Genomic DNA, 14,253 nt, shown 5'->3' with positions numbered 1-14,253 from the left:
GTGAAATTAGTTCATTAAATTTAAATTTTAAGATGGGAGTGGCTGTAATTTAAAATTGAGGGGGACTGGAGTATTGTATATGTGTAAAGAGTAAAATTAGAGGGACTACGAAAGAAGAAAAAGCAAGAAATATTGGTTTGAATTCTAAATTAGAAAATATTATTGTTGATTACATGTGTAGCAATTCATTTTTGCAGTTCTTTGCTTGTTTTTTAAATTTTTAAATTCATATTTAACTCATAATTGATGGGCTCAATTAAGGTCTGCTGATCATCTGTCAATAGAATTTGGACAACAATTATGTTGTAAACAAGGTTTTTTATTTGTTTTTCTTATTTTTTGTAAGCATCATATTTGCAATGCATTAAAAATGTCTATTCTTTTCAAATTGATGACCTTGATGCTATTTAATGTCAATTTAATGTCATCTTAATGTTTATTTTTCAGCAGATCTTCATTGTTCGGGTATTCTGCATCTGGACCAGCAGAGTGATTTGGATCAAATACTGCCTCCCATGCTTCCCAGCTATCCACGTAGAGGAGTTCTGCAGTCTTTTCCCTCGCCTAAATGGTCTTGACCTGAGTAAGGTTGATGTACAAGACGGTCTCACCCACACGCCCTGAAACTACCGCAGTTGTCAACATCTAGTGCCTTCACCTGGTAAGTTACCATGTTTCATTTTTTTATCCCTAGATTTGTGATTGTGAGTGTTTAGCCAGGAGTACATGTTAGGCATACATATGGTCAGGAATGAGTGTCTCTCACCCCCCCCCTTTTTTTTCTCCACCCACTCCTCTTAAGAGAGGGGTGGGGAGGGGAGTGTTACACATGTTTATTAATTGCACATGAATGGGAAATTGGGGTTATGACACATTGGACTCATGTCAGCCTAGTATGGGGTATATGTTATTGGAATGATTATGTTTTATGAGTTTAGTAGGGGCATTTTGTAAAGTTTTCATGGTTAAAACTGCTTGAAACTGTCAACAGTGTCCATTGCAAGATAGCAGTTTTTAGAGTTACTTCCCTTAGACTAACTGACTGAGTGATTCAGAATTTCAACATGATGTAATTCTATTTATTTGGACTGACTGTATGTAATTTTTGATGAGTTACTTGAATTATGTTATGACTGCATAAATCACATTTGGCATTACATGTTATTACATGTATTTACATGTAATAGTGTTTATTTAAGTACCCCACCCTTGACAGATCATTAAATTCTGTATTTATGTGTGTAATTAGAATGTATATATTTTATTTGTAAGGAATATATGAAAAAATTTGATGTATTAACATTGTTTTGTGCAATGAATAATTTATAACTCTGATTTTTCCTCATTCGTGCACTTATGATGATCTCCATTGTTCAGCCGCCTCAGCTTTGGAAGATGATAGTGGCAGGGCGGCGGGGGTCATTTTGCCCCATATTGATGCTGTCGGACAGTCGGTAGCCATCTGATTCATCACGATGGACATTCTTCTATATAATGAAGGTAAACTTTTCAGCATACTATCTTCTGTCTCTGTACTTGGAGGCGCATTTTGTGATTTGACACTAGAATAGTTACCCCTCTTGATTTTTGACATTGGCAAGAACTTGGCCTTTTCTAGATTTAATTTTCAATAATTTTACAATTAAACAGTTCTGTTCATTACCCCAGGTACCTAGCTCTAATATTATATCAAAATTATGTCCTTTTTCGTTTGCTAGAATAGTGTTTTAAAGAAAGATAAGGGGGCACCTGCTAGTTCTGTAAGCTGCATTACACTGGGGGGGTGGTGATATTGTTCGCACATGCTCAATCAACAGGAAAGGCCTGATTAGAATTATTTGGCTTATTAGAATCAATAATGGATGATTGTTCATGATATGAACATTTTTTACCAATTTGTCAGTATAAAGCATGTATATTTTGATTAATTTACTAGGATTTCATCAATTTAGGAGGTTTTCTTAAAACCTGGGTAGAATATACCCTTATTAGGAAATTAATAAAATTTTGACATTTTATCATATAGATAATACCAATACTCAAAAACAAGTAGTAAACAAACTATTTTATTGATTCCAGGCACTAATTATATACAAATAGATTCAGAGGTCTGAATGTCATTCACTCCCTGTAACGCCAGCATCTGCAGCATGATGTCATTAATTGAGCTAGTGACAACATCCATGACATTGGACTCATGGGACTCAAATTTCATACATAAACTCAGGTAGGTCTAAAGTCTTTAAAAAATAGCAAATGGACTAATTCTGAGGTAGGTAAGATTCTAAGTATAGGAATGAGAGTACCAAACCCCCGGATGTTTACATCAGAGAAAAGTTATAGAACGTTGTAATAAGGAATGAATGGGTAGGCGTTAGGCGATTGGCTGAATTCAGGTATGTGACAATTCTCATTTTGTAGTAAAATTATTAGTTTTTAAAATAAATGAAGGAATGGGGGAATATTTTAAAGAATATAGCAACACTAGGAAAAATTGTAGGGGTGGGGGTTGATTTTTTATGTAGAGTGACATTTACTTGCCGATCGCTGTAAGTTGTAAACAACTGCAAATTTGACCTATAAACGCCACGGGACCCTATATTTTTTTTGTCATTTCCTGAAAGGTCTTGAATTGAAGTTTCAAATGATACCAAAGATTTGACTGAAACTATTATAGTAAAAGTACTGAGAGGTCATAACATTTGTATGGAGTTCTATGGGAAAATAATTGGTAGGCTTTTCCCTATAGAGACCCTATTTTTTTCATGTTTTCTTTCTTTAAAGTCAAACAAATGTCAATATTTCATGATTATTTGGACAGACTTGACATTTCAATACACTTGCAGTGAAATTAGTTCATTAAATTTAAATTTTAAGATGGGAGTGGCTGTAATTTAAAATTGAGGGGGACTGGAGTATTGTATATGTGTAAAGAGTAAAATTAGAGGGACTACGAAAGAAGAAAAAGCAAGAAATATTGGTTTGAATTCTAAATTAGAAAATATTATTGTTGATTACATGTGTAGCAATTCATTTTTGCAGTTCTTTGCTTGTTTTTTAAATTTTTAAATTCATATTTAACTCATAATTGATGGGCTCAATTAAGGTCTGCTGATCATCTGTCAATAGAATTTGGACAACAATTATGTTGTAAACAAGGTTTTTTATTTGTTTTTCTTATTTTTTGTAAGCATCATATTTGCAATGCATTAAAAATGTCTATTCTTTTCAAATTGATGACCTGATGCTATTTAATGTCAATTTAATGTCATCTTAATGTTTATTTTTCAGCAGATCTTCATTGTTCGGGTATTCTGCATCTGGACCAGCAGAGTGATTTGGATCAAATACTGCCTCCCATGCTTCCCAGCTATCCACGTAGAGGAGTTCTGCAGTCTTTTCCCTCGCCTAAATGGTCTTGACCTGAGTAAGGTTGATGTACAAGACGGTCTCACCCACACGCCCTGAAACTACCGCAGTTGTCAACATCTAGTGCCTTCACCTGGTAAGTTACCATGTTTCATTTTTTTATCCCTAGATTTGTGATTGTGAGTGTTTAGCCAGGAGTACATGTTAGGCATACATATGGTCAGGAATGAGTGTCTCTCACCCCCCCCCCTTTTTTTCTCCACCCACTCCTCTTAAGAGAGGGGTGGGGAGGGGAGTGTTACACATGTTTATTAATTGCACATGAATGGGAAATTGGGGTTATGACACATTGGACTCATGTCAGCCTAGTATGGGGTATATGTTATTGGAATGATTATGTTTTATGAGTTTAGTAGGGGCATTTTGTAAAGTTTTCATGGTTAAAACTGCTTGAAACTGTCAACAGTGTCCATTGCAAGATAGCAGTTTTTAGAGTTACTTCCCTTAGACTAACTGACTGAGTGATTCAGAATTTCAACATGATGTAATTCTATTTATTTGGACTGACTGTATGTAATTTTTGATGAGTTACTTGAATTATGTTATGACTGCATAAATCACATTTGGCATTACATGTTATTACATGTATTTACATGTAATAGTGTTTATTTAAGTACCCCACCCTTGACAGATCATTAAATTCTGTATTTATGTGTGTAATTAGAATGTATATATTTTATTTGTAAGGAATATATGAAAAAATTTGATGTATTAACATTGTTTTGTGCAATGAATAATTTATAACTCTGATTTTTCCTCATTCGTGCACTTATGATGATCTCCATTGTTCAGCCGCCTCAGCTTTGGAAGATGATAGTGGCAGGGCGGCGGGGTCATTTTGCCCCATATTGATGCTGTCGGACAGTCGGTAGCCATCTGATTCATCACGATGGACATTCTTCTATATAATGAAGGTAAACTTTTCAGCATACTATCTTCTGTCTCTGTACTTGGAGGCGCATTTTGTGATTTGACACTAGAATAGTTACCCCTCTTGATTTTTGACATTGGCAAGAACTTGGCCTTTTCTAGATTTAATTTTCAATAATTTTACAATTAAACAGTTCTGTTCATTACCCCAGGTACCTAGCTCTAATATTATATCAAAATTATGTCCTTTTTCGTTTGCTAGAATAGTGTTTTAAAGAAAGATAAGGGGGCACCTGCTAGTTCTGTAAGCTGCATTACACTGGGGGGTGGTGATATTGTTCGCACATGCTCAATCAACAGGAAAGGCCTGATTAGAATTATTTGGCTTATTAGAATCAATAATGGATGATTGTTCATGATATGAACATTTTTTACCAATTTGTCAGTATAAAGCATGTATATTTTGATTAATTTACTAGGATTTCATCAATTTTAGGAGGTTTTCTTAAAACCTGGGTAGAATATACCCTTATTAGGAAATTAATAAAATTTTGACATTTTATCATATAGATAATACCAATACTCAAAAACAAGTAGTAAACAAACTATTTTATTGATTCCAGGCACTAATTATATACAAATAGATTCAGAGGTCTGAATGTCATTCACTCCCTGTAACGCCAGCATCTGCAGCATGATGTCATTAATTGAGCTAGTGACAACATCCATGACATTGGACTCATGGGACTCAAATTTCATACATAAACTCAGGTAGGTCTAAAGTCTTTAAAAAATAGCAAATGGACTAATTCTGAGGTAGGTAAGATTCTAAGTATAGGAATGAGAGTACCAAACCCCCGGATGTTTACATCAGAGAAAAGTTATAGAACGTTGTAATAAGGAATGAATGGGTAGGCGTTAGGCGATTGGCTGAATTCAGGTATGTGACAATTCTCATTTTGTAGTAAAATTATTAGTTTTTAAAATAAATGAAGGAATGGGGGAATATTTTAAAGAATATAGCAACACTAGGAAAAATTGTAGGGGTGGGGGTTGATTTTTTATGTAGAGTGACATTTACTGCCGATCGCTGTAAGTTGTAAACAACTGCAAATTTGACCTATAAACGCCACGGGACCCTATATTTTTTTTGTCATTTCCTGAAAGGTCTTGAATTGAAGTTTCAAATGATACCAAAGATTTGACTGAAACTATTATAGTAAAGTACTGAGAGGTCATAACATTTGTATGGAGTTCTATGGGAAAATAATTGGTAGGCTTTTCCCTATAGAGACCCTATTTTTTTCATGTTTTCTTTCTTTAAAGTCAAACAAATGTCAATATTTCATGATTATTTGGACAGACTTGACATTTCAATACACTTGCAGTGAAATTAGTTCATTAAATTTAAATTTTAAGATGGGAGTGGCTGTAATTTAAAATTGAGGGGGACTGGAGTATTGTATATGTGTAAAGAGTAAAATTAGAGGGACTACGAAAGAAGAAAAAGCAAGAAATATTGGTTTGAATTCTAAATTAGAAAATATTATTGTTGATTACATGTGTAGCAATTCATTTTTGCAGTTCTTTGCTTGTTTTTTAAATTTTTAAATTCATATTTAACTCATAATTGATGGGCTCAATTAAGGTCTGCTGATCATCTGTCAATAGAATTTGGACAACAATTATGTTGTAAACAAGGTTTTTTATTTGTTTTTCTTATTTTTTGTAAGCATCATATTTGCAATGCATTAAAAATGTCTATTCTTTTCAAATTGATGACCTGATGCTATTTAATGTCAATTTAATGTCATCTTAATGTTTATTTTTCAGCAGATCTTCATTGTTCGGGTATTCTGCATCTGGACCAGCAGAGTGATTTGGATCAAATACTGCCTCCCATGCTTCCCAGCTATCCACGTAGAGGAGTTCTGCAGTCTTTTCCCTCGCCTAAATGGTCTTGACCTGAGTAAGGTTGATGTACAAGACGGTCTCACCCACACGCCCTGAAACTACCGCAGTTGTCAACATCTAGTGCCTTCACCTGGTAAGTTACCATGTTTCATTTTTTTATCCCTAGATTTGTGATTGTGAGTGTTTAGCCAGGAGTACATGTTAGGCATACATATGGTCAGGAATGAGTGTCTCTCACCCCCCCCCTTTTTTTCTCCACCCACTCCTCTTAAGAGAGGGGTGGGGAGGGGAGTGTTACACATGTTTATTAATTGCACATGAATGGGAAATTGGGGTTATGACACATTGGACTCATGTCAGCCTAGTATGGGGTATATGTTATTGGAATGATTATGTTTTATGAGTTTAGTAGGGGCATTTTGTAAAGTTTTCATGGTTAAAACTGCTTGAAACTGTCAACAGTGTCCATTGCAAGATAGCAGTTTTTAGAGTTACTTCCCTTAGACTAACTGACTGAGTGATTCAGAATTTCAACATGATGTAATTCTATTTATTTGGACTGACTGTATGTAATTTTTGATGAGTTACTTGAATTATGTTATGACTGCATAAATCACATTTGGCATTACATGTTATTACATGTATTTACATGTAATAGTGTTTATTTAAGTACCCCACCCTTGACAGATCATTAAATTCTGTATTTATGTGTGTAATTAGAATGTATATATTTTATTTGTAAGGAATATATGAAAAAATTTGATGTATTAACATTGTTTTGTGCAATGAATAATTTATAACTCTGATTTTTCCTCATTCGTGCACTTATGATGATCTCCATTGTTCAGCCGCCTCAGCTTTGGAAGATGATAGTGGCAGGGCGGCGGGGTCATTTTGCCCCATATTGATGCTGTCGGACAGTCGGTAGCCATCTGATTCATCACGATGGACATTCTTCTATATAATGAAGGTAAACTTTTCAGCATACTATCTTCTGTCTCTGTACTTGGAGGCGCATTTTGTGATTTGACACTAGAATAGTTACCCCTCTTGATTTTTGACATTGGCAAGAACTTGGCCTTTTCTAGATTTAATTTTCAATAATTTTACAATTAAACAGTTCTGTTCATTACCCCAGGTACCTAGCTCTAATATTATATCAAAATTATGTCCTTTTTCGTTTGCTAGAATAGTGTTTTAAAGAAAGATAAGGGGGCACCTGCTAGTTCTGTAAGCTGCATTACACTGGGGGGTGGTGATATTGTTCGCACATGCTCAATCAACAGGAAAGGCCTGATTAGAATTATTTGGCTTATTAGAATCAATAATGGATGATTGTTCATGATATGAACATTTTTTACCAATTTGTCAGTATAAAGCATGTATATTTTGATTAATTTACTAGGATTTCATCAATTTTAGGAGGTTTTCTTAAAACCTGGGTAGAATATACCCTTATTAGGAAATTAATAAAATTTTGACATTTTATCATATAGATAATACCAATACTCAAAAACAAGTAGTAAACAAACTATTTTATTGATTCCAGGCACTAATTATATACAAATAGATTCAGAGGTCTGAATGTCATTCACTCCCTGTAACGCCAGCATCTGCAGCATGATGTCATTAATTGAGCTAGTGACAACATCCATGACATTGGACTCATGGGACTCAAATTTCATACATAAACTCAGGTAGGTCTAAAGTCTTTAAAAAATAGCAAATGGACTAATTCTGAGGTAGGTAAGATTCTAAGTATAGGAATGAGAGTACCAAACCCCCGGATGTTTACATCAGAGAAAAGTTATAGAACGTTGTAATAAGGAATGAATGGGTAGGCGTTAGGCGATTGGCTGAATTCAGGTATGTGACAATTCTCATTTTGTAGTAAAATTATTAGTTTTTAAAATAAATGAAGGAATGGGGGAATATTTTAAAGAATATAGCAACACTAGGAAAAATTGTAGGGGTGGGGGTTGATTTTTTATGTAGAGTGACATTTACTGCCGATCGCTGTAAGTTGTAAACAACTGCAAATTTGACCTATAAACGCCACGGGACCCTATATTTTTTTTGTCATTTCCTGAAAGGTCTTGAATTGAAGTTTCAAATGATACCAAAGATTTGACTGAAACTATTATAGTAAAGTACTGAGAGGTCATAACATTTGTATGGAGTTCTATGGGAAAATAATTGGTAGGCTTTTCCCTATAGAGACCCTATTTTTTTCATGTTTTCTTTCTTTAAAGTCAAACAAATGTCAATATTTCATGATTATTTGGACAGACTTGACATTTCAATACACTTGCAGTGAAATTAGTTCATTAAATTTAAATTTTAAGATGGGAGTGGCTGTAATTTAAAATTGAGGGGGACTGGAGTATTGTATATGTGTAAAGAGTAAAATTAGAGGGACTACGAAAGAAGAAAAAGCAAGAAATATTGGTTTGAATTCTAAATTAGAAAATATTATTGTTGATTACATGTGTAGCAATTCATTTTTGCAGTTCTTTGCTTGTTTTTTAAATTTTTAAATTCATATTTAACTCATAATTGATGGGCTCAATTAAGGTCTGCTGATCATCTGTCAATAGAATTTGGACAACAATTATGTTGTAAACAAGGTTTTTTATTTGTTTTTCTTATTTTTTGTAAGCATCATATTTGCAATGCATTAAAAATGTCTATTCTTTTCAAATTGATGACCTGATGCTATTTAATGTCAATTTAATGTCATCTTAATGTTTATTTTTCAGCAGATCTTCATTGTTCGGGTATTCTGCATCTGGACCAGCAGAGTGATTTGGATCAAATACTGCCTCCCATGCTTCCCAGCTATCCACGTAGAGGAGTTCTGCAGTCTTTTCCCTCGCCTAAATGGTCTTGACCTGAGTAAGGTTGATGTACAAGACGGTCTCACCCACACGCCCTGAAACTACCGCAGTTGTCAACATCTAGTGCCTTCACCTGGTAAGTTACCATGTTTCATTTTTTTATCCCTAGATTTGTGATTGTGAGTGTTTAGCCAGGAGTACATGTTAGGCATACATATGGTCAGGAATGAGTGTCTCTCACCCCCCCCCTTTTTTTCTCCACCCACTCCTCTTAAGAGAGGGGTGGGGAGGGGAGTGTTACACATGTTTATTAATTGCACATGAATGGGAAATTGGGGTTATGACACATTGGACTCATGTCAGCCTAGTATGGGGTATATGTTATTGGAATGATTATGTTTTATGAGTTTAGTAGGGGCATTTTGTAAAGTTTTCATGGTTAAAACTGCTTGAAACTGTCAACAGTGTCCATTGCAAGATAGCAGTTTTTAGAGTTACTTCCCTTAGACTAACTGACTGAGTGATTCAGAATTTCAACATGATGTAATTCTATTTATTTGGACTGACTGTATGTAATTTTTGATGAGTTACTTGAATTATGTTATGACTGCATAAATCACATTTGGCATTACATGTTATTACATGTATTTACATGTAATAGTGTTTATTTAAGTACCCCACCCTTGACAGATCATTAAATTCTGTATTTATGTGTGTAATTAGAATGTATATATTTTATTTGTAAGGAATATATGAAAAAATTTGATGTATTAACATTGTTTTGTGCAATGAATAATTTATAACTCTGATTTTTCCTCATTCGTGCACTTATGATGATCTCCATTGTTCAGCCGCCTCAGCTTTGGAAGATGATAGTGGCAGGGCGGCGGGGTCATTTTGCCCCATATTGATGCTGTCGGACAGTCGGTAGCCATCTGATTCATCACGATGGACATTCTTCTATATAATGAAGGTAAACTTTTCAGCATACTATCTTCTGTCTCTGTACTTGGAGGCGCATTTTGTGATTTGACACTAGAATAGTTACCCCTCTTGATTTTTGACATTGGCAAGAACTTGGCCTTTTCTAGATTTAATTTTCAATAATTTTACAATTAAACAGTTCTGTTCATTACCCCAGGTACCTAGCTCTAATATTATATCAAAATTATGTCCTTTTTCGTTTGCTAGAATAGTGTTTTAAAGAAAGATAAGGGGGCACCTGCTAGTTCTGTAAGCTGCATTACACTGGGGGGTGGTGATATTGTTCGCACATGCTCAATCAACAGGAAAGGCCTGATTAGAATTATTTGGCTTATTAGAATCAATAATGGATGATTGTTCATGATATGAACATTTTTTACCAATTTGTCAGTATAAAGCATGTATATTTTGATTAATTTACTAGGATTTCATCAATTTTAGGAGGTTTTCTTAAAACCTGGGTAGAATATACCCTTATTAGGAAATTAATAAAATTTTGACATTTTATCATATAGATAATACCAATACTCAAAAACAAGTAGTAAACAAACTATTTTATTGATTCCAGGCACTAATTATATACAAATAGATTCAGAGGTCTGAATGTCATTCACTCCCTGTAACGCCAGCATCTGCAGCATGATGTCATTAATTGAGCTAGTGACAACATCCATGACATTGGACTCATGGGACTCAAATTTCATACATAAACTCAGGTAGGTCTAAAGTCTTTAAAAAATAGCAAATGGACTAATTCTGAGGTAGGTAAGATTCTAAGTATAGGAATGAGAGTACCAAACCCCCGGATGTTTACATCAGAGAAAAGTTATAGAACGTTGTAATAAGGAATGAATGGGTAGGCGTTAGGCGATTGGCTGAATTCAGGTATGTGACAATTCTCATTTTGTAGTAAAATTATTAGTTTTTAAAATAAATGAAGGAATGGGGGAATATTTTAAAGAATATAGCAACACTAGGAAAAATTGTAGGGGTGGGGGTTGATTTTTTATGTAGAGTGACATTTACTGCCGATCGCTGTAAGTTGTAAACAACTGCAAATTTGACCTATAAACGCCACGGGACCCTATATTTTTTTTGTCATTTCCTGAAAGGTCTTGAATTGAAGTTTCAAATGATACCAAAGATTTGACTGAAACTATTATAGTAAAGTACTGAGAGGTCATAACATTTGTATGGAGTTCTATGGGAAAATAATTGGTAGGCTTTTCCCTATAGAGACCCTATTTTTTTCATGTTTTCTTTCTTTAAAGTCAAACAAATGTCAATATTTCATGATTATTTGGACAGACTTGACATTTCAATACACTTGCAGTGAAATTAGTTCATTAAATTTAAATTTTAAGATGGGAGTGGCTGTAATTTAAAATTGAGGGGGACTGGAGTATTGTATATGTGTAAAGAGTAAAATTAGAGGGACTACGAAAGAAGAAAAAGCAAGAAATATTGGTTTGAATTCTAAATTAGAAAATATTATTGTTGATTACATGTGTAGCAATTCATTTTTGCAGTTCTTTGCTTGTTTTTTAAATTTTTAAATTCATATTTAACTCATAATTGATGGGCTCAATTAAGGTCTGCTGATCATCTGTCAATAGAATTTGGACAACAATTATGTTGTAAACAAGGTTTTTTATTTGTTTTTCTTATTTTTTGTAAGCATCATATTTGCAATGCATTAAAAATGTCTATTCTTTTCAAATTGATGACCTGATGCTATTTAATGTCAATTTAATGTCATCTTAATGTTTATTTTTCAGCAGATCTTCATTGTTCGGGTATTCTGCATCTGGACCAGCAGAGTGATTTGGATCAAATACTGCCTCCCATGCTTCCCAGCTATCCACGTAGAGGAGTTCTGCAGTCTTTTCCCTCGCCTAAATGGTCTTGACCTGAGTAAGGTTGATGTACAAGACGGTCTCACCCACACGCCCTGAAACTACCGCAGTTGTCAACATCTAGTGCCTTCACCTGGTAAGTTACCATGTTTCATTTTTTTATCCCTAGATTTGTGATTGTGAGTGTTTAGCCAGGAGTACATGTTAGGCATACATATGGTCAGGAATGAGTGTCTCTCACCCCCCCCCCCTTTTTTTCTCCACCCACTCCTCTTAAGAGAGGGGTGGGGAGGGGAGTGTTACACATGTTTATTAATTGCACATGAATGGGAAATTGGGGTTATGACACATTGGACTCATGTCAGCCTAGTATGGGGTATATGTTATTGGAATGATTATGTTTTATGAGTTTAGTAGGGGCATTTTGTAAAGTTTTCATGGTTAAAACTGCTTGAAACTGTCAACAGTGTCCATTGCAAGATAGCAGTTTTTAGAGTTACTTCCCTTAGACTAACTGACTGAGTGATTCAGAATTTCAACATGATGTAATTCTATTTATTTGGACTGACTGTATGTAATTTTTGATGAGTTACTTGAATTATGTTATGACTGCATAAATCACATTTGGCATTACATGTTATTACATGTATTTACATGTAATAGTGTTTATTTAAGTACCCCACCCTTGACAGATCATTAAATTCTGTATTTATGTGTGTAATTAGAATGTATATATTTTATTTGTAAGGAATATATGAAAAAATTTGATGTATTAACATTGTTTTGTGCAATGAATAATTTATAACTCTGATTTTTCCTCATTCGTGCACTTATGATGATCTCCATTGTTCAGCCGCCTCAGCTTTGGAAGATGATAGTGGCAGGGCGGCGGGGTCATTTTGCCCCATATTGATGCTGTCGGACAGTCGGTAGCCATCTGATTCATCACGATGGACATTCTTCTATATAATGAAGGTAAACTTTTCAGCATACTATCTTCTGTCTCTGTACTTGGAGGCGCATTTTGTGATTTGACACTAGAATAGTTACCCCTCTTGATTTTTGACATTGGCAAGAACTTGGCCTTTTCTAGATTTAATTTTCAATAATTTTACAATTAAACAGTTCTGTTCATTACCCCAGGTACCTAGCTCTAATATTATATCAAAATTATGTCCTTTTTCGTTTGCTAGAATAGTGTTTTAAAGAAAGATAAGGGGGCACCTGCTAGTTCTGTAAGCTGCATTACACTGGGGGGTGGTGATATTGTTCGCACATGCTCAATCAACAGGAAAGGCCTGATTAGAATTATTTGGCTTATTAGAATCAATAATGGATGATTGTTCATGATATGAACATTTTTTACCAATTTGTCAGTATAAAGCATGTATATTTTGATTAATTTACTAGGATTTCATCAATTTTAGGAGGTTTTCTTAAAACCTGGGTAGAATATACCCTTATTAGGAAATTAATAAAATTTTGACATTTTATCATATAGATAATACCAATACTCAAAAACAAGTAGTAAACAAACTATTTTATTGATTCCAGGCACTAATTATATACAAATAGATTCAGAGGTCTGAATGTCATTCACTCCCTGTAACGCCAGCATCTGCAGCATGATGTCATTAATTGAGCTAGTGACAACATCCATGACATTGGACTCATGGGACTCAAATTTCATACATAAACTCAGGTAGGTCTAAAGTCTTTAAAAAATAGCAAATGGACTAATTCTGAGGTAGGTAAGATTCTAAGTATAGGAATGAGAGTACCAAACCCCCGGATGTTTACATCAGAGAAAAGTTATAGAACGTTGTAATAAGGAATGAATGGGTAGGCGTTAGGCGATTGGCTGAATTCAGGTATGTGACAATTCTCATTTTGTAGTAAAATTATTAGTTTTTAAAATAAATGAAGGAATGGGGGAATATTTTAAAGAATATAGCAACACTAGGAAAAATTGTAGGGGTGGGGGTTGATTTTTTATGTAGAGTGACATTTACTGCCGATCGCTGTAAGTTGTAAACAACTGCAAATTTGACCTATAAACGCCACGGGACCCTATATTTTTTTTGTCATTTCCTGAAAGGTCTTGAATTGAAGTTTCAAATGATACCAAAGATTTGACTGAAACTATTATAGTAAAGTACTGAGAGGTCATAACATTTGTATGGAGTTCTATGGGAAAATAATTGGTAGGCTTTTCCCTATAGAGACCCTATTTTTTTCATGTTTTCTTTCTTTAAAGTCAAACAAATGTCAATATTTCATGATTATTTGGACAGACTTGACATTTCAATACACTTGCAGTGAAATTAGTTCATTAAATTTAAATTTTAAGATGGGAGTGGCTG

At 34.3% G+C, this 14,253-nt stretch overlaps 4 long non-coding RNA genes across 4 annotated transcripts; all 4 read left to right on the top strand.

Moving 5' to 3' along the window:
• The first annotated feature begins 3,302 nt into the window (after positions 1–3,302).
• Positions 3,303–5,584, top strand: LOC128163446 (uncharacterized). Its single transcript, XR_008240803.1, has 3 exons — positions 3,303–3,505; positions 4,222–4,343; positions 4,923–5,584. It is a non-coding gene; the product is annotated as an uncharacterized LOC128163446 (long non-coding RNA).
• A 554-nt stretch (positions 5,585–6,138) lies between these two features.
• Positions 6,139–8,424, top strand: LOC128163445 (uncharacterized). The gene is made up of 3 exons (XR_008240802.1): positions 6,139–6,346; positions 7,062–7,183; positions 7,763–8,424. It is a non-coding gene; the product is annotated as an uncharacterized LOC128163445 (long non-coding RNA).
• Positions 8,425–8,978: 554 nt separating this feature from the next.
• Positions 8,979–11,264, top strand: LOC128163444 (uncharacterized). The gene is made up of 3 exons (XR_008240801.1): positions 8,979–9,186; positions 9,902–10,023; positions 10,603–11,264. It is a non-coding gene; the product is annotated as an uncharacterized LOC128163444 (long non-coding RNA).
• Positions 11,265–11,818: 554 nt separating this feature from the next.
• LOC128163443 (uncharacterized) lies at positions 11,819–14,106 on the top strand. The gene is made up of 3 exons (XR_008240800.1): positions 11,819–12,026; positions 12,744–12,865; positions 13,445–14,106. It is a non-coding gene; the product is annotated as an uncharacterized LOC128163443 (long non-coding RNA).
• The last annotated feature ends 147 nt before the right edge of the window (positions 14,107–14,253 follow it).

This window comes from Crassostrea angulata, chromosome 9, assembly GCF_025612915.1.
Source record: "Crassostrea angulata isolate pt1a10 chromosome 9, ASM2561291v2, whole genome shotgun sequence".
Taxonomy (NCBI): domain Eukaryota; kingdom Metazoa; phylum Mollusca; class Bivalvia; order Ostreida; family Ostreidae; genus Magallana; species Magallana angulata.
Note: the sequence above shows the minus strand (reverse complement) of the source record. Positions and strands in the feature narration are given on the sequence as shown.